This window comes from Pseudopodoces humilis, chromosome 13, assembly GCF_049639895.1.
Source record: "Pseudopodoces humilis isolate 2021_Gansu_Grassland_sample_001 chromosome 13, ASM4963989v1, whole genome shotgun sequence".
Taxonomy (NCBI): domain Eukaryota; kingdom Metazoa; phylum Chordata; class Aves; order Passeriformes; family Paridae; genus Pseudopodoces; species Pseudopodoces humilis.
Genome location: NC_142212.1, coordinates 17,033,881 through 17,053,396, shown reverse-complemented (window position 1 = coordinate 17,053,396; position 19,516 = coordinate 17,033,881). Strand labels below are relative to the sequence as shown.

Below are 19,516 nucleotides of genomic sequence, written 5' to 3'. Positions count from 1 at the left end.
GTGTCTCAGCAGTGGGAATTCCCTGCAGTGATAACTGCTTCCCAGATCTTTTCCTTCCTCCAAGTAGCACATAACTCCAAGGACTAAGCTTGGAGGTTAGACCTGGGTTCACCTGTGCATCAGCCTCTATCTGTGCTGAGAGTTTGCATGTTTGGGGTTTTTTCCTCTAATTATTAATTCAGTCCAAAGTTTGTAATTTGTATCTGGTCACAACTAAATAGCTTGAACCTCTCTGCCAAGACTTTGCATGCAAGTACTGTCAAAACTGTTCTCAGTGATGAGTCAGTTCCTTTTTTTTCCTCTTTTTTCTTTTATTTTAATGACGAGTATGCAGCTAGTGTACCCATTAGAGCGTGCTGAGGGATGGCATAGGAATAAGGATACACATGTGTATGTATCAGCTGCTGAAGAGCAGCATTCGTGTTATAAATATAGCTCGGCTGTGTTCCTTCTTACATTTCAATTTTATAATCCGTTCCAGAAGATTTGGACAAAAATACTGTAGTGTAAGAGAGCATTAGTTTCTGGGTTCTTCAAATAATAATTCTTAGTAGAGAAACTAGTAAATAAAGCTCTGAAGATGGGCAAGATGACATCTTCCCTAGTTCTAGGAATTGGACTTGGGGTATAGATTTATGCAAGGTAAAATAAAGGACAAGTGGAAGCAGGAGCAGAACTGTATGTTTTATTTTTTTAGTTTATTGCTAAAATGTATGAATAGTCCTTTTTTGTTTGTTTTATTGGTGTGATTATATATGATCTATCTTTACATGTATACTTTTTAGACCTGGTGGGCCCAGTGTGATTAAATGTTTGCTTTGAATACGTGTCCAGAGTGTTAACTTTTCACAGTGGAAAGTTGTTAAATTCATTTTTATACAAGGGGGAGGGGGGAAGAAAAAAGTGGGGGGGGGGAAGAGGAGATTGTTAAATGTATGGAAACCCTTATTGGCTGAATTATATAACTGAATTCATTCAACATGCTCGGTGTATCTTGTTCTCCTTTCAGTATTGCCACTCTGTTCATCACCCCTTTTAGTGCTTTAGGCATATGGTGTGCAGTACATCCAGGGAAGTGTCAACAATATGGCATATGTTATACATACTGATCTTGATACACCGTAGAAAATAATGGGCCTAACTTTAAAAGGCACGGTGCTAAGAATAGAGCGTGCTGCAACATGCAGACAGTGAATCCGCCATGAATGTCATGTTTGAAGACAAAAAGAGCTGTATTTTTCATTACTTTTGTGGCTTGGTTTGTATCTTGGCGTTGCTGCAGATTAGAAAATGACGGTGAGATGAGTGCAGGCGGGATCTTCACCCGCCTGATGCTGGAATTCCAGGCTCAGTGGCGACTTGGGGGTCGGCTTGTGCAGGGGTCAGCGTGGGCAGGAGGGAGCAGGGAAGGCAGGGAGATGTGGGATCTGCTCAGCAGTGCTCCAGGGCTGCCCCTGTGAGCCAGGATGGGCCCAGCAGGGGCTGCGCTACTGACACCCATCCACGGGAAGAGAGATGGGGACGGGGGATGTCCGGATGCGCTCCCAGGAGCCATTAGAGGGTCGCATTAGCTCACCACTTAACTCCCTCTCCACGCTGTAAATGAGCCTGCACAAGCAGATTGCAACGCTTACATTAAAACCACGCTGGTGGAAATGAGTCTTTCCAAAGACTCTTCCAAGGATCTGCCCATTAGGATCTGACTGCGAGATCAGGGCTCTCATCTGGACTCACAGCAGTAAAATGAAGATGAAACGCTCTGTTTCTCATTTCTGGATCCTGGACTTACTCAGCTCCCCATTTCACAGGGAATCTTTCGTCCTAGGAACACTCATTTTTAAATTAGAAGAAAACTTAAACAGAGGGTCCTTTAGAACACTCATCCTGAAAATTGTTCCGGGGAGTTTCATCTTTAAAATAAATGATTCATACCGTCGTATAGGTGCATGTATATCTCTATGTCTGCATTGCTGTTTATTGTGCTGCACTGGCCTGGCTCGGGAGCTGTAGCATCTGAAGTGCAGAGAAGCAGTGACTGGCAAAAGGAATATCTGCTTTCCAACAAAGACCAAATATTTGTCCATTATCTCTCTGGCCGTTGTAGTGGTTCTTGATATCTGCAGAACTGAGCAGATCACCACACGGATAAAACAGCACAACAAAATATTTATTTTTAAGCTTTGTTGAATGCTGAATGTTTGGTGCAAGTTTATGAGGGTTAAACATTAATAGCAGATGTTGTTAATGAATAGAAGGCTTGAGCCAGCTTCTGAGACCTTTGAGTTAGTACATGAATTTTCTGGTTGATGACAATACTTGTAACATGCCTAATTATGAAGTAGTGTTCTAATCAAGGCTTGAATAACTGAAGAATTTCCCCTCCTCTTTTGCGGTTATTTCAGTGGCACACACACAGATCGCTTCAGTGCCTGTGCTTATTCTTAGTGATTTTTCTTTTCTTAGAACATTCATTGAGGTTTTTCCCCAAGAAGCACACGTATTCACGCTGAACATCGGCGCACAGGCACAGAGGGGTGACACGTGCGTGGCACGTCCCCTCCACCCTGGCCCCACCAGCAGCTGAACTGGTGCCAGCCTCTGAAGTTGTTGTCCCAGTTTGTCACACTTCCAGGTGAAGTACGTGAAAGTGATTATAGGTAATAAATATCTCTTTTTTTTTAACTTATTGCAGAGGCAGTTTTTCCCCTGTTAATGAGGGTAATTTGACTTGGTTGAAGGATTGCAGTTCTTAAGAATTAATGCAGCAATCCAATTCAAAGATTTAAAGAGATCTAAGATTTTTCACAGGTCGTGTGCTAGTGAATGTGCTCCTATCACATAGCAGCTAATGGACTTGAACAACAGTCTGTCATTTACTGTTACCTCAGTGTATAGCAGCTTTGCCCTTGATAGCGAGTATACTTTCCCAGCAGTGCAGGTTATTTAGTAGTGCTGTGTATTTGTAACACTTTTAAGAGACAGTATCCGATTTCTAACAGCCCTAATTACTGCATAAAGTGAGGTTACCTTTCTGACTTTCTTAATTATGCGTTTGGATCCTAATCTGTGTGAGCCTAAAGTGGTTTAGGCTCTAATAGCTGACTCCTCATTTTATTTTGGATTTATTTCTGTGTATACACATCTATAAAATAATTTCTCTGTTGCATTTTCCCTATATCAATGCTCAAAGGTTAATTCTATAAATACCAAAGTGTTAGGCACTAGTCTCCATAAGGTGCTCTTGTTTTTAGGAACGCATTATTACCTTTTAACAGTGTTTTGTAATGACTTATTTGTAAATGCTGTTGGAAATGCTCTAATTTCTTGATCCTATTATGTTCCTGGATATGAAAAATCCTATTGTAAGGTAATTAGAAGGATTCTCTTCTATTTAAATGTGTGTTCTCTAGACAGTGTCACTCTATACTCTGCACACAAGAACCTTTGTTCCTTAATTAGAAAAAGGACTAGAGCTCATTAATTGTGGGTACAAAGTGATGTCTGCTCAAATGGAGAAGCAATAATATAGTTTAAATAATGATTGATCCTACATTTTAAGTCTTACACTATTTAGTACTGATAGTGATAAATAAGCAGCACATAATGCAGGTTGCGAAGCAATGTGTGAAGATTTTTATTGAAAAATCTCTTTTTGCAAGGATAAACCTGTGTCGGGCACAATAAATAAAGGATGGATGGTACATACACAGCGTCTGCTGTTTAGGAAAGTCAGCATTTCTCAACACAGCACTGTAGCAATAGCTGAGATACTGGAGTTCACTCCACCCCATACTTTAGAAAATGAAATAATTGTGAGAGCTGTGCAGTCAAAAGCAGTTTGGACTTTGGCCTTATAAAGCTATTATTGTGATGAAAAGAGTATTTTAATTACTGCTCACAAACAGGATGAGTTATACATGTTTGGGTATTTTGCAGGGTGTTTTTCTTTCGGAGACAACTGTACTTTGTTCCCTGAATTTCACTGTCGCCCTGCTGTCCCCCTGGGAGGAGAAGGATGGACTGACTTGTGAAGTTCAACCCAAAACCCTTCACAAAAGGCTTTGGTTTATGTGGTGGCTACAGAAACAGGGTGGGCTGAGATGTGCAGGGTGAGCTCCCAGCAATGGCCCTTGCCAAAAATCAGGAGTGTGTTGCACTGAGCTTGGCGGTCCTGCTGCCAAGGTGGGATGCCAGAATGGTGCCTGTGTGGGTTTGGAGTTTGGGTCTTTTCAGCTGAGGCTGAGCTGGGCAGAGCAAACTGGGGGGGAGGTGATGCCTCTGTGGCTTCCCAGCTTGCAGCTCCATCTCCTCCTCAAATCCAGCAGCGCCCCTTCCTCTCCTTGCCCCACCTTGCACCCAAGACTTAAGAAAGAGAAAACCTGTCCAGTCTTCCTAGCCCTAATGAAAACGTGCATTAACAAGGCACACCTTTCCCATATGAAGAACAGGAAAGTTGGAAGATGAGGGTTGATTTCCTGTTGTATTTCACAAATCAAAATGGTTAATGCTAGACTGGGGTGTGTATTTCACTCAAAGCATATCGGCACTGAATGAACCGGAAAATGTGGGGTTTCTTGGTATCCTTTGCTGTATTCCTCTTGGTGGGAAAGAAAAATAGTTTTTAAAAGATAAAAAACCTGTTCTTCAATTGACTATGCAAAAATCTTATTGCAGTATTTATTCCAAACCTGCACACATAATGTTCAGTCAAGGAGAAAACAGCAAAAAACAGTTGTTGATGGACTTAGGCGAGAACTGGATTAAATAAGCATTAGTCTACTGAAGCTGATTACAGGAATATGAAAATGCAGTATCTTAATGGTACATATTTTCATGTGGCAGCTCAGTTGCCTTTCATTTTGCAGCTAATATGTCTATTCTTATGAGTCATTTACTTCTTTAATTACCTTTTGCAGGCAAGGCACCATGGTATATTAATGTGAATGATTTTTACTGCCAGTTTATCATACAATGCCCCAGAAGTTGAAAGGCGTAATTGACTTGGAAGAGCAGCTCATGAAGGAAACAATATTTAGTTGACAGTTTTCCTTGTACTCTCTGTTGACGTTTATGAGTTTACACTATGCTAAAGGAGTAATAAACACAATTTTCTTTCAATAACAGGAAAGAGTCGCTTTTAAAATACATTTGTAGAAAACAGATTTGTTCATTTCTTGAATAATACAAAATAATGCGTTTTCAGTGATGAGATGTATATAAGACTGCCAATTGAATTAAACCTCGGAAGGTGCATTTATAACCTGCCTTAGAGCGTTAAAAGATATTAGGGTGCATATGAATCAAATCAGTTAGATGAATATTTAAATTATACACAGATTTGGATAAATCATATTCAGATCTGCACGTTAGATTATTTGGTGGCCTTCTCTTGCCGTGGAGGGTGAAAGTTTGAAGTGGGAATATGAGGGACAGAGGCTCTGTTTCTGTAGATGGAAGAACTCTCATCAGAAAGCTCCTGATAAACCCCGATTAGAGGATTATTGCAGAAACTTTCTATAACTTTCCTAGAGCCAGAGGCTTGAGGAAGGTTTAAAATCAGCTTTGCAATCCGTCAAAGTCCATTTTCTCCTGGAATGCTACTTTTATTGAAATGACCTTGTCAAATCGCAAATTCTTTTTCCCAGGCATCCCCAGGACCATGTGCAGGTATGATTAATCATCCCATCCCGCTTTAATTAATTTAAAGGCGCCCATGGCCGGGGCGGCAGGAGACGCCGGCTGGCGAGGGCAGCGCTTCCCCGCTCGGCTCGCAGGGAGTTAAACTTTTCACAGTTTTCCCGATTGTTTGCAGTTCAGCCCTCCGCAACATAATGAAAGTTTTCGAGCCATCTGTTGTTAAGCTGGCGGTGAGCAAGGCCAGTATATCCAAACAAAGTGCTGGCCTGCTGTAAACTGAACCTGTCAGTTTAGCATAGCTGGGCTGACCTCCCCGGGCGCGGGGCAGCGGGTACCAGGCACTGGCTGCCTGCTCAGCTTCCAGGGGAACTTCTTGGGGGGACCGTGTTTACTTTTTCCACTTAGCGTTCCTCCCACAGGCTTGGACTAGTTTATACTAAATCTTTAAATTGACACTGTTCTGTTGTTGGTTTTTTTTTTCCCGCCCCGCTATTCTGAACTTTCTGCTTTTTTCTTAATATTTCAGGCTGTGCAGAAAAAAAAAAAAATATATTAAAACCCTACAGTGGTTGGAATTTGAGCTTTTAAGGAGGTGATGGGATTGGGGGGGACGACACAGGACAACAACTTCTGTGGTTCTGTAACTCTGTGTGTGCATGTGTGCTGGTGAGATTCTCTCTCAAAAGAAAGAGGCATGTTCCCAAGTATCCCAGCTTGCTTTCCAGTTCCTATTGTTCCCTTTGTTCTGTATTATTTAAGATCAGTTACTCATTTGCTTCAGAGGATTGGGAATATCAGGCAAGGTAGAGCAGCCAGCATCTATTGTCTTCCTGGGAGCCACAGTTTGCATCCAGAGTGGCTAGAGCAGCCTCCCTCCTGTTTCTGTTTGCTTCTGTTCAAGGGGTACAGCGAAAAGTACTGGAGAATTTGAAACTTTTTGAGTGGAATTGCCAAGATCAGACTGTAAATGCCCTTTGTTTGCAGGGCTGTGTGGCAGAGAATTGCTTTCCTTTCTCCTTCATATCAAATATGCGTTAGTTTGGCCTCGTCTCCTCTGCCTCGGTGTGTTTGTGCTTTTTCCAGTCTTATGTCTCAGACTGCCTTCCCTTTTTCCTTCCTCCACAAATGTTATTTTATTAATTCCTTTTTTGTCTAGGATACAGCACATGTCAGTTCTCGGCTGGTATTCACTCAATACAAGTGATTTTAACTGTTTTTTAGGATTGGCAACAAAACTTGAAGTTCCTGTGCCAGGAAAGTGACTATTTGTTATTACCTGTTTTCAGTGTTTGTTTTTTGGACTAGACCTACAGTAAATACCTTTATGCTACTGTGGCTGCCAAATTCAGTCTTTGCTTTCTACACTTGTGCTGTACCTGCTCACTGGTCTTTGGCTGCTTTCAAGTGTGTTTTACTTAGCTCATGATTCTTGGAAAGCAAACCCGATCGTCAGTGACCCCGAATGCTGCAGTTCTCAGTCAGGAGGAGTTTTGCCTGAGGAAGAGCTGCTGAATTTGTGCCGTGTGTGAAACCAAACTGTGCCTTTGCAAAAGCGCGTCGCAGCCAGTCCGTATCTTAACAGTGTGGTGCAAATGCACTGCAAGCTCTGGAAAAGCAGTAAAAGTATTTGGCCTTTCCAGAAGACCCTTCCAAGGACTTGTGCCAGTGCCCACCAGAGGGTAGGAGTGCCCAGGGGATGAGGAGGAGGGAATACGACAGTTGTGAGAAACACTCAATTTTAAATTAAAATGACTGCACTTATGAGGAAACCCCATCCAGCTCTAATCTGTTTGTAAGGTGACTGACACATAAAGTGCTTTTTGTTTTAAGGTAGAGGGAAATGCATTCAGGATAGAGTTTCTGGTATAAATGTCAGGTGCAACACAGTGCATGCTCACTCAAAAAGTCAAGCCGATAACCTTGGCATTTAGGGACATTGGCTTGTATAAAATGAAATTGTATTTTGTTTTTAAAAAGGAGGACTACATTAAGAGGTCACCTATTAGCTGTGTTTTTGCTAGCTGTCTGAAACTCAGCTCTACTGTCTATTAAACTCAAACCACTATGTAAACATTCCTGTGTTGTTCCTGGTCTCTACAATGGCCAAGGGGATCAGGTTTCACCTGCCTGCACATCTTCAAGCAATTAAAGCAATTAGCTTGAAGCCATTTCACATTCAAGGTCTACTGTGACATTCAAGTCCAGAAGAAGTCTAGGGGAAAAGGAAAAAGAAGAATATAAAAGGCCACTGTGCAGCAAATGCACACAAATAACCTGTGAGGGGGTTTTTGGACTTTACAACAACTTCCAAATGCGGTCAGGAGGCTTCGCAGCAGGCAGGCAAAGTTGCTGCTGAGAAAGGGAAAAGATAAAGAAAAAACACCTAATGATCCTTTAAATTATACCCAAGTTTTTCACTGGAAAGGGAGGTGGAGGAGAGAGAAATAGCAACATGATTTGGAACGATATTTGTGTGAAATAATACGGCGTTGGCCTTATTTACTGATATTTCTCCTGGCATGGACATCGTATTTTTCTTCTCATTTAGGTGGGGATTTATATTTGGTGTTTACATTGTAAAACTACACTCACTCTGGCTAATGTATCCCTTACAATGACATTCAGCTCAGAGTTTAGTGATTCCAGCAGTAAGTCTTGAAAGCTGCTATTTTTTAAAAGGTTGGAGCAGATTAGTGGTGACCTTAAAAGATTAAACTAGTACAGTTTAAAGATAAATAATCAGCCTTTAGCACATTAGATAGCTACATAAGCATGACAGAAGGTGACTTTCTTACAACATTTTCAGAATCCAGGCAGCATTTTTACATTTGAAACTTCACTAAGGCAAGGAACAGTGGTTTGCAGAAAATAAGACATAAACTGATTGCACCACTTCAAATTGGTTAATACAGTTTTAAATCCACAGTTTTCCTGTTGGTTTTATTATTGAGAAGAGGCTAATTTTAAAAGCTATGCCTGCTGCAAAAGAAGATCTTGCTTTGCCGTCCTGGAGGGTGTTCTTAATCAGAAATAACCACAGGCTAAATTATAATGTGGAATCCTGCTGCCCTTTAACCTAACACTGCTGCTCGTTCAGTGTTTGTTAACAAATAGCTCTAAGTACAAAATTGTTTGAGAATTACTTTTTCATTATATTTGCTGACTTCAATTAGAATAAGAAGCTTATTTGGGGAAGAAAAATTAAAAATGTATGGCTTTCTAGAGAAAGTTTCAGCAACTGTTTCCTGGCAAGTGTCAGCTTCAGAACATAGCTGTGGACTCTGTGGCACATGTAATTCAATTTAAATAAAATTACCTTCTGAACTAATATTTCTGCACCGGTGGCAGAGTCAGAGCTCAGGAGCATCCCAAGACTCAGCCCTTGGAAAGATGAACAACCTAAAAGCGTGGCAGGGGTTCAGGCCAGGGCCCCTTCTGCACCTTGCTTGGGGATGCAATTCCTAGTGGAGAGGCACCAATTCCCCATCCCTGTGGTGCTGGGGAGGGCTGGGCTATAGATGCAAGTGGCACGGTGTCCTATTTTTATTTCACTTTGAATAACACGTAATTGAAACATACACTCGGCAAATTAATTGGTGAGTTGAAGGTAAGAACTGCTGAGTTAGTAGAGACAGCACCAGCCCTGTTCTTTTTTTCCCCCTTAAGTTTACATGCTGGAGCGGAAACGCCGCGGTGCTCAGAAAGGAGGTGATGCCTCTGTAAAGCAGATCTTTCCAATTTTATTTTTTTTCTAGCTTAGTCTTCTGTTTCTATGATCTGCCTTTTGAACTGTTTTTGTGGCTGATCAGTTCCACCTAATATGTCTCTTGATTTCTGCTATTGTAATACTCAGACGACATGCTGTTCTCTTCATTTTTATAAGCTTTAGATGCTCCTGCCTGTCATACTCTGGCGGTTTATCTTCAGTGTCTGGATTTGCTTTCAGACTTGCATGTCTATCAAGCTGCTGTTGCTTTGAATGTGAGATCAAAAGAAGATGAATTCCAGTAAAAAATTTCCTTGTATGAAGAAAAGATTGGGGGCCTATGTAAACATCCCACTGACAGCTCCCAATGAGTTATTTTAGCAGAGCATTAGCACCCAGAATGACAGACAGTCCAAGACTACATGCTAAATAACAAATCAGTCCCTTCAGTGGCAGCAGCACGTTGCCACAACAGCAATACATTTTCTAAAGGAATCCTGTTCCTCTTTTTTTATTGAATATGGCTGTTCGACTGCTCATCTCTTCACGAGCTGCCTTTGAGTGCCAGCCCCAGTTTACTTTTTCTTGACAATATCTGTGTCATGTCACCAATATGACAGCAGTAGACAGGGCTTTGATAATTGGGTGGGGAGACGGTTAGTTAGTCATCTCCAGTTAAATAGGTAGTTTGTTTTAGGGAGGGGAAGGAGATGACGAAGGAGGGGTGGCATCTGCCAGAATGCTGAAGTTACACTTTTGGAGATGCTGAGTGCGAGTCCCTGCGCCCAAGACAAGTTGTGTTTTTTGGGCGGTTGTTTATATTTCAGTTCACTCAGTTAGAGAAAACAGCTCTGCAGCCCGGCCAGCCTCCCCAGCCAGTTTCCAGAGCAAGTTACAGCACTTGGGTAGGGTAGGAACGTCAAGCTTGGCTGGACTTCCGTGCAAATCCGAATTTGCCTGGATACAGAAGCGAGGTGTGCTTCTGGCTGCTGTTTGGTCTGGTTGGGGACATAATTAGTTCTGCCTGTTTCTGCTCACAGATGGGGGGTTTAATAGTGCAGAGTCACTAGATTTTTGTGCCGGGTGTAGTGCTTAGCCCAACTTTGAGATTACCTGTGAGCTCCAGCTGATCTCACCACTTCGCAAGGGAAGAATTAGGGAAGGAATGCTTTGCGGTTCCTTTGTCATTTAGTAAAAGCAGAGGTTGCTACTGTGGAGGCAGAGCCCGGTGGCTGCTGCGAAGGGCAGTGCTCCAGCGTCTCCCTCCAGCCTGTGCTCCGGCTGCACGGCACTTCCTGTTTATTCAAACATCTTTTTACCATTCTTCAGCCCCCGCTTCACAGAAACAGCCAGAAACATCTCCAGCGCGAAGACGGAAATCTAAAGGCAGACAGTAAGAGCTCACTCTGTTAAACTCTTCATTTTCTCTGCGAGCGCTCAGACGAGAGGAGCGTGCAGGCAGGGCTGAACTTTTAACGCGCTGCCTCACGCAGGCAGCTTGGAGCACAGGAGTGGGGAATTGCTTTGGTTTCAAGCAAAAAGCAGCCAGTTCAGGTTGTTTATGGCAGCGTTGACAAGGGTGGGGTTTTTGGCATGGCTTTGGAGAGCTGTGGCAAGGACTGAGTCCTCTTTGGGGCGCCTGTCACCTTGCAGTACCCCTCTGGCATGGGAGCAGCTATGTGCCACTGTCCCTGCTCCTCATCAGGTGCTGCAGCTTCTCCTTGCACAACTGCCAGAAATACCTAAGCAACAAACCCCCCCAAGAAAGGGAAACGTGGCTGCTGCTCTGGGCAGCAAAAGTGGCGCAAACCCAGTGGCTTTTTTTGTTTTCCACAAATTGTTTGCATCGTGGCTCTGGCACCGCATGCGAACCAGCCTCGCTAATATTTGTACCAATTTCATGCTAATAAAAATCAGGCTGCTGAGACAAGCATGGCTATTATCTCATTCATATGACTATTGTTTAGACCTGTGGTACTACAAAAGGAAAGGGAAAGCGTGCTCACGCCGGGTAATGGTTGTTAACTTCTCACGTGAGGGATTTTCTCTGCAGTTTTTCAGTATTAATGATTGTTGTATGAATGGTCTTCAGGGGTTGTTGGAAGATAGTGTAGATCCTCTGGGTAATCCATGTCACAACACGGATGCTGGATTTTTCCCCCTCTGTTCAAGTGACTTAAAAAACTGCTTGATATTTCTCAGTGGTTTCTCCCCCCCGCAAAAGTCCACTGAAATAGCAGGTAACTTTTCTTTTTTTTTTGGCAAGCATTCGTGGTGCACATATAGTGTGAAACATAAGAGAAAATGGAAAATACGCTGCCTGTCCTATGGAGAAAACCCATCCTCCTTGAGGCTTTTCCTGCCTCTCCAAGATCCAAATACACTTTAAAATTTCAAACTGTAAACCCCCATCTTCCTAGAAAAGAGAGCGAGAGAGAGAGAAATCAAGCTGTGTGTTCAGCCAAACCACAAGTACAACAAACATATTTTGAAAATATATTGCTAGTCTGGCTTTTTAATGTTCAGAAGTTGTTCTACTTTGCAGAAAAAAAAAAAAAATGGTGTTTGCAACTGCCTTAAGGACAATTTGTTTAACAGTAGGAGTAATTTCATGGGGAAAATGGAAAGAGTGACTGAAGTTATTTACTCAGATGTTAGTGTAGGTGTGGGGCAGAAAACTCTCTGTGGGAACAGTGGGCTGCTTTTCTTGGTATCTTAGTCTATTTGATGACCATCAAATTTCCCAGCTCACTGGTTTTGTTTTTTCTGGATGGCATGTTTGATTATTTATCAGAAGGGAAAGGGAGTAGCTGAAGCAAATAAACATGTGACCAAGCTGTGTTTTGTTTTCCACTCAGAAGGCCATGCCCTTTAACAGATATACAGAAAATAATAAACGTATTGTTTTATGATAAAAGGAAATTATGTGTATCATTTTCTTTAGCAAGGCCATTAACCCCTTGTGTTCAGTGGTCTCTGCCTTCTGGCAGCTTGTTGGGCTTGCAGCTGGGAATTAAAGGCACTTAAACCTCCCCCCCCCTCCCCCCCCCCCTTGCCTGGAATATTTCCATGAATTACTGCTCCGGCCCTTTGGATTTGCTGGATTTATTGAGCCCTGGTTGTCTCCCCGGTCCTACTTGGGGTGTGACTGACTAAATGAGAGATGCTTTGAATTTTCAGAAGGGTGCCGATTTCCAAAAAAAAAAACCTTGGCGAGAGATGCTGGGATCTTCCAGCCTCCAGTGCTGGTGTCTGTGCAGTGTGAGGGGTTGCAGCTGTGTTTGGTCCGTTACAGACAGTGTTAGTTTATGGGATTCTCTTTTAAATGCCAGGTGTCTAGCATGTAGCATGTAGTATTTCCTTTATAATACCAGCTTTGGACAATGCTCATTATCTTCCCTGAAAAAAAAATCCTTAAAAAAACAAAAAATCAACACCCTATAAACTAAATCACTGTCAGGAAGTAAAATACAGGTTTGCTTCATCTCCGGGAAGCATGTTGCATGCTTTAGCTGCTTTTATGGGATTAAAAGAAACAAGTTAAGACTGTCATGCACATGAAAGGAAACCGAGATGTGGTTTGCTTCACATTGTGCAGGTAGGTATAAATTTAATAGACTGACTTGCTTTCAAAATCTCTCTTTGTCTCCCTGAGTGGCATGTCAGTTCCAGCGCGTTGATGAGCTCTGCGGTCCGTAATAGCGCCTGACTGCCGCTGCCTCGCAGGTGCCAGATCAGCAACAGGGTCCTCCTCCTCCTCAGGGATGTAGGTTTCCTCTGTGGAACGGCTTCACATCGAGAAAGGGAAAATTTGCCTTTGCATCTTGAAGTTGCGTTCAAGTCTGTGCATGGCTGGTGGGTCTGGGCAGGAGGAGGTGGATGCTTCGCCTTCTGGCTCCAGGGGTCAGTGCTCCCTGGAAAGCCCAAGTGGATGGCAGGGGCTGGAGCTGGGGGTTTGGGTTTGAGGGAGGAAAAAATGGCAGTCGAAATTGCAGGGAGAGGAAGGGCTGTCAGAATAAGGACCTGAAACTTAAATGTGATGTAAAGAAGAAAGAGGAAATGAGCAGCTTGGGGCCAGGGGATATGGGCAGAGGCTGGGCTGGGGGACGTGGCTGGCCCCCCTTGCCCAGAAGCTCCCTGAGGGTTGAGGGGACTCAGGATGGGCTGAGGAATGGGCTTTGGGATCAGAGGTGCAGGACTGAGGTACCTGGAAGAGCAGGAGCAGTTGCATCCTGTTGGACAGGGGATCTCTCCAGCCCTGGCTGAAGTCCTTGGGCAGATGCCCATGGAGGACCTGTCCATGAGGGAAGATGTTCTCCCAGCCTCTAGCAATTAAAGGTTGGTTTGTGCCCTGAAACATAAACATTTGTACCTTGATTTCTATTTTTATCTTTCCAAAGGTAGCTGTAAATGCTCTCATGACTATCTCTGCAAGTGTCTGATCCTTTCTTTGCATCCTCCCCATGCTCTTGGCCCTGGTCATATCTTGTGACAGTAAGTTCCAGAGAGTAATTATGAGTTGTGTATTAAAAAAAATCCTTTTATCTGCTTTTTTTTTTTTTTTTTGGTGGCTGTTTCTTCCTGACTTCACTCAGTGTCCCCTTTTTCTTGTGTTATGAGAAATGGCAAAAGCACCAGATGTACCCTCTCAGGCCAAGTCACAATTTGTGTACTTGTTATCATCTCCCCTCTTACTCATCACTCGCTAAACTAAACACTCCCACCCTTATCAATCTTACCTCATATCTGCTGAGCCCTCTAATCATTTTTGTCGCCTCCATCTGAACCTTGCCTATTTTTGCTTTACCAGAATCTGTTAAAATTAAGTTTTTACAAGCAGTTCTAAATTAGGTTGTGCCACAGAAGTGCAGAGATGTGATTTGCAGCTTTAGTTTTCCGTGTTTTGGGCTGTCCCAATGTTTTGCTTCTTTCATTCACTCAGCAGCAGCGAGTGTCTGATGGAGCGTGGTGAGATGTCCACAGTCAGGGGCTGTATTTCATGGGCCTCTGAGTACAAGTTTGTCATGCAGTGTTTTGGAAAACAAGCTTAAAATATGTTCCCTGTTTTGTTGACCACACAGGGAAGCGCGCAAGCAGCTGTATGCAATATACTATTTATGTTGTAGCAACAAAAAGGCTCTCTTCCTTCTCCCCCCCCGCCCCACCTTATCCCTCTTCTCTTCTCTTTTAAAAAATATGAGAACTTCCCGTGCTTTTGACATCCAAGAAAAACGCAGCTCAGCAGTGAATACTCCAAATATTCAAAGGTCTGGTTCACTTTTGCATAAACACAGTAGTTCAGAATCTGATCTCGGGCCTACAGAAATGAGCTGGAAATCCCATAAGATTTTTTTCATCACTCAGGAACAGTTCAGTTCTGGTTCAGTTTGAACGGGGAGCCAAGATTTGTATCCTTTCTCATTTTACCAGGATGTGTTGGCCCATCCCTCCTTTCTTGCTGGTACAGACCGCTACATGCTGTGAGTCTTGGCATGCCAAAATAAAGAGAACCCTTTTTAATGTTTGGGAACTTTTTGCCAGATACTTTTTAAGTGGCTTTGATGAGTCCTGACTGTGACTCTTTAAAAGAAGGGACAGAAGGTGTTTTTGCGGTGTAACCGCCTGAGGATTTCATTTATGCCTCAAAAAAGGGATTTTTGTAGCTGTTGTCCCTGATGTAGCTGGTTCAGGGTTTGCAGGTTCCTGGCGCTGGCCGAGGCTGATCTCTCGCCCTGCTGTCCCTCGCTGCCTGCCCCCTTCATCCCCGTAGTGGCTCCAAGTACTGAAGAAAATATCTCAGCCACCTTTTCCCTAAAATTGGTGGAGTTCATGAATAAACTGCAAAACAAAATCGGTTCTTTCGGAAATCTGTTTTCCCCCTGTGTGGTGCTGGGTCCTCACAGGCAGGGACCCATGGGATGGGCTGTGGGATGGCAGGGCAGGGGCATGGAGTCCACTCGTCCTCCCACTGGCAGGAGTAACCTCAGTGCCCACGAAGTGCAGCAGAGCTGGGACACAGGCAGCTCCACCCTGTGGGTTTGGAAGAAAGGGTTTCTGTTTCCAGTGCCTTTTTCTGGAGGGAATCTCCTTAACTGGTAGCCAGGATCTATTCCAGAGGAAAGAAACTAAGCCTGCTGGAAGAAAAATAAAGATTCATCTTCTTTCCTTATGACTGAACTATTCTAGGAGATGCTTCAGCATGAGGCACATTGCCAGCTCCCTTGCTCCAAGTGTGCCCCTGTCACATCAGGGACAGGATGTGAGCCAGGGTTTGTACATGTGGACCTCGGGTCCCTTCTCATTTTCCAGCATGGGAATCACCCATTAGTCACTTGGCCAGACCAGTCTGCTGTGGTCTGCATGGCCAGCTGACCATTTCATTGAGTGAAGGATTGCTGTTGAAGCTCCCCTCCACGATGAGCTGGCTGGTAGCCCTTGGATGGAACCAGCCTTGCATATTTGCTGCAGCCAAGTGAGGCACTGGGTACAGACAACCTGCAACATCTCCCCAGGCTCAGGACATCCCTCTGCTGCAGCAGTGGAGCTGGGAACAGGGTGGGTGGAGAAGGATTATTTAATGAAACAAGGAAGAAGATGAAATGAGGATGGGGATTGTTTGAATCCAAGGTGGTTGAGAAGGCTGGACAGCAGGAGTGCTTCACCAGGTTATGTTGCATCCTAGCTGTGTTCCATAGCAGAGCCCCATGTAGCTATCCTCACGCTTCCCCACTGTGGTGCCAAGAGCAGTGTTGGGACTCTTGGCTGTGTCATTCTGTGTGTGGCACAGGGTCAGGGTGGTGGCAATGGGGAAGGGAGCACGTAGCAGCTCATTTCCCAGTTCTGGAGGAAGATGGAAGAGCTGGGCGCGAATGTCAGAGGGAATAAGTGCTGCAAGAACATCTGCTTCTCTTTTTTGCATCTTTTACATTTTATTCCTCCTCTTCATTTTGGTTCCTTTCCTATTCTCTAGTTGGTTCATCTCACCTCCCCCTGTTCTGTTCCTCCCAAAGGAACAGCACTACCCACTGCTGTCGCTTTGCACTATTTTTTATTTTTTTCCCTTTGCATACTGCTCCGCTCCTCGCTGGTTTCCACACGTTGTGCGGCTCCTGAGCCTGCCGGAGGAGAACTGCAGCAGGGCTCCCCTCCAATGTGTCTGCCTCCTACCACCGCTCCTCTACATCTGCTGCTCCAGGAGAAGAGAGTGTCGCAGGAGAGGAGGTAGAGGAGGCAGGAGTGGGAGAGAAATTAAGCATTTCTGAAGCTCGGGTGCATCCGGGCTTCCGAGCTTGAGAGCTGCATCTTGCCGCTCTGCTGGGAGCAGCTGTGGAGTGGAGCGGGGTGTGAGGACAGATGGGAGCTGAGAAAGAAGAGAGATTGCTGGCTGAGTCTAAATTCCCCCTCGTCCCACCCAGGAGAAACAAAGGTACTTGCCTTGCGAGACTGAAGGGAAGCAAGAAGCCCTTTTGGGAGGTGGGCCGTGCTCCTCTGGGAGAGGTGCCTGGAGCTGCCGATGGGGCGATTCCTCAGGGCATGAAATGTGGGGAGAAACAGAGGATGGGAGGACTGCATGTCTGCTGCTGCAAAGCAGTGCTTTGCCCAAACTTCAGTGGGGCAGTTGAGCAGTAGTGGTAGCTTACAGCTATCGGAGGTCAACACACAAGATCTGGGACCAGTGTAGTGTTATGTTTGCTCCAAGGGCAGATTTTGCCCTTAAAGTTTCTCCCTTCTCATCTCTCTCTGCTTGTTTCATTTTATTTTGCTGTTTAATGACCATAACTGAAATTATGGACAGTATATGATGTTGGCTGACAACTAACTTTCCAGATTTATTGCTTGGACACTTCAGATGGCTGCAGGACCGCCTCTGATTTCAGGGAACTCTTCCCTCCTCCTTTCTCAAGTTGCTTTTCTGATAAGCCGCTTTGTCTACCTGGAAAGGCCCGGAATCCTTAGGAATCTGTAAAAACATATGGGATTTTGTTTTGTGCCCTCCTTGCAACTTCTGAGTGCATGTTTATCCAGATATTTTGGAGGCAGCCCATTCATTACTGCCCAAGTGCCCTGGGAATTGGCAGTTGGACAGGACACCCCTTTCTTTCACATCCTCATGGTTGCTGCTCCTCTCCCCACCCTCCAGTGTACATACCTTTCCATACATCCTAAAGTTCCCTGGATTGATCTTTACATGCCTGATAAACCTCGAGTTCAGAAACAAGCTTCGCCTGGCGTTAGAGCCAGGCCTATTATAGCTGTAGGTCATCATATTTCATTAATAACTGATTGATACTAATACTGGTTGGAGCAGATGGGAAGGGAGGAGCTGGAGCACTATTTCTTCAGTAGGAATAGGATGATGGAAAAAAGTTGGAGAGTTGCTGCCTTGTACTGGCTGCAGCGGTGGAACAAGTTAGCAAGAGGCTCCATGCAACTGGATCCTGTTACTGTTTTCCTTATGTACTGACACTGTAAGCAAGTATATGGCATTCAAGCAGCATTTCTATTTTTAAAGTTCTACGCTCTTTTTCCAATGTATTTCCCTTCCCCAGCCCCCTTCCCAAATCAGGTTTCTGGCTACATGAATTCAGAGGCAGGGCTGCATTTTTACCCTTCATCAGAGCTTTCCCAAAGAGGATGGTGAAACTGAAAGGTCAAGGTGCTTGCATGGAAATGTTGAATTACAACATTAACTGGGGTGATAACAGTGCCCAGTGTTCTGGGCAAACAACAGCTGGGCAAACAAGTCACGTTCTGTCTGTCTTGCAGTAAAATTGTCTTGGTCATCTCAAATGTGTACTTTTTTTTCCCATCCTGGTGCTTAAGTGGTTGGGAAATAATAAATGGTTGGCACTTCCCTAAGCACAGGGAGAGGGCTTTTCAGTGGGGCTTCCCACTTGTGCTGTGAATGAAACAGGCTTGATTCATCTCACAGTTAATGTACTGTTAACATTTTTCCTGGGTTAGGTGTCACCCAGTGTTGACTCTTAAATACCATTCCAAGTTTGTGCAATGTCTCTCAAGTGCTGTATTTCAGTTGCATTTTTACTGATCTCTGTTTTACACCAGAAAATCTCCTTATGTCTGGGTGATTTCCTAATGGATAAGAAAACACCCTGGGAGTTCATTTACTGTATCTTGCATTTAGGCATAGGATGGCTGGCAGGCAGCCTTTCCTTGATGTTGTCCTTCAAATCCATGTGTATAGTGACCAAAATCCATAGAAGATTCATTTTCTGGGGGCATACTTTTCTTTCTCTTTTTTTTTTTGGTAAGTGAGAGGATTTCCCTGTTGTGTTTTGGTGCAGAGAGGAGGATGGTTGCTGCTGCTCTGTGATTCACTGCTGGAGTGTCTGGGTGTCCCAAGAAGCTTTGTCCAAGCTTGCAGGCTCTTTGAGCAGTGCAGATATTGTGGCTGCTGGTAAATACAGAGCCAGATATTTGAAGCACCTCTGTGGTTTCGGGGGCTCTTGGCATCATCACCTGCCTGTCCATGAAGGAGCACGCTGTTGTCTGGATGCACAAACACAAGCTGGTTTTTCATGGCCCCTGGCAATTGTTCACTTGCAAGCACGTGGTGCAGATTTAAGATGTAACTACCACAGTGGGGAGGAATGTGTGAAAAGAGCTTGGAGATGTCAGAGCACCTGCTTGTGAGGAGAGGGCCACGTTAGCAGAGCTGTTGGCTAGCAGTAAACAGTCCTGGCACCCTTGTTTCAGGACTTGGCAGCAGCAGAAGTTGAACCGAATCCAGCTTTACTCTCTACTGCCTGTTCAGTAAGTTGAGGACAAGGCAGATGATTAAGGAAATGTGGGGAAACTGCTACAGAAGCTTTTGGAAAGATAAGAGACTTTGGTCTCCATGTCTGACAGTCTGGCACTTCTCACTAGCATTGAATTCACATGCAAATCAAAGGCAACATCTACTCCCACAGGAAGCTTTATTAATGTACAGGCCTGCTTGCGAATCTCCGTGCTGATGAAGGTTGTGGGACTGACTTCACTCAAATTAATTTCCCTGTCTATCCTCGCCTGAGCACTGTGCAGCACCGGCAGCCTCAGCAGGGCTCCCACGCCGGCATCCAGGGATGAGCTCCATGCGGGAGCGGCACTGCCTGGAACCAGGGAAAGGGGGTAGAGGTGTGATGCTTCTTGGCTTGGATTGTACGAGTGTCC

The 19,516-nt window shown here is 44.3% G+C and overlaps 1 protein-coding gene across 19 annotated transcripts in view; it reads left to right on the top strand.

Annotated features, from left to right (window-relative positions):
- FOXP1 (forkhead box P1) overlaps nucleotides 1-19,516 on the top strand; it is a 379,651-nt gene that overhangs the window by 245,254 nt on the left and 114,881 nt on the right. The window contains exon 1 of one of the 19 annotated variants that reach the window (XM_014251628.2): nucleotides 10,673-10,736. The exons of the other annotated variants lie outside the window; for them this stretch is intronic. The gene's annotated coding sequence lies outside the window, so the exon portion shown is untranslated. Of the gene's footprint in view, nucleotides 1-10,672; nucleotides 10,737-19,516 lie in introns of those variants that run through there. 19 annotated transcript variants of the gene reach the window in all.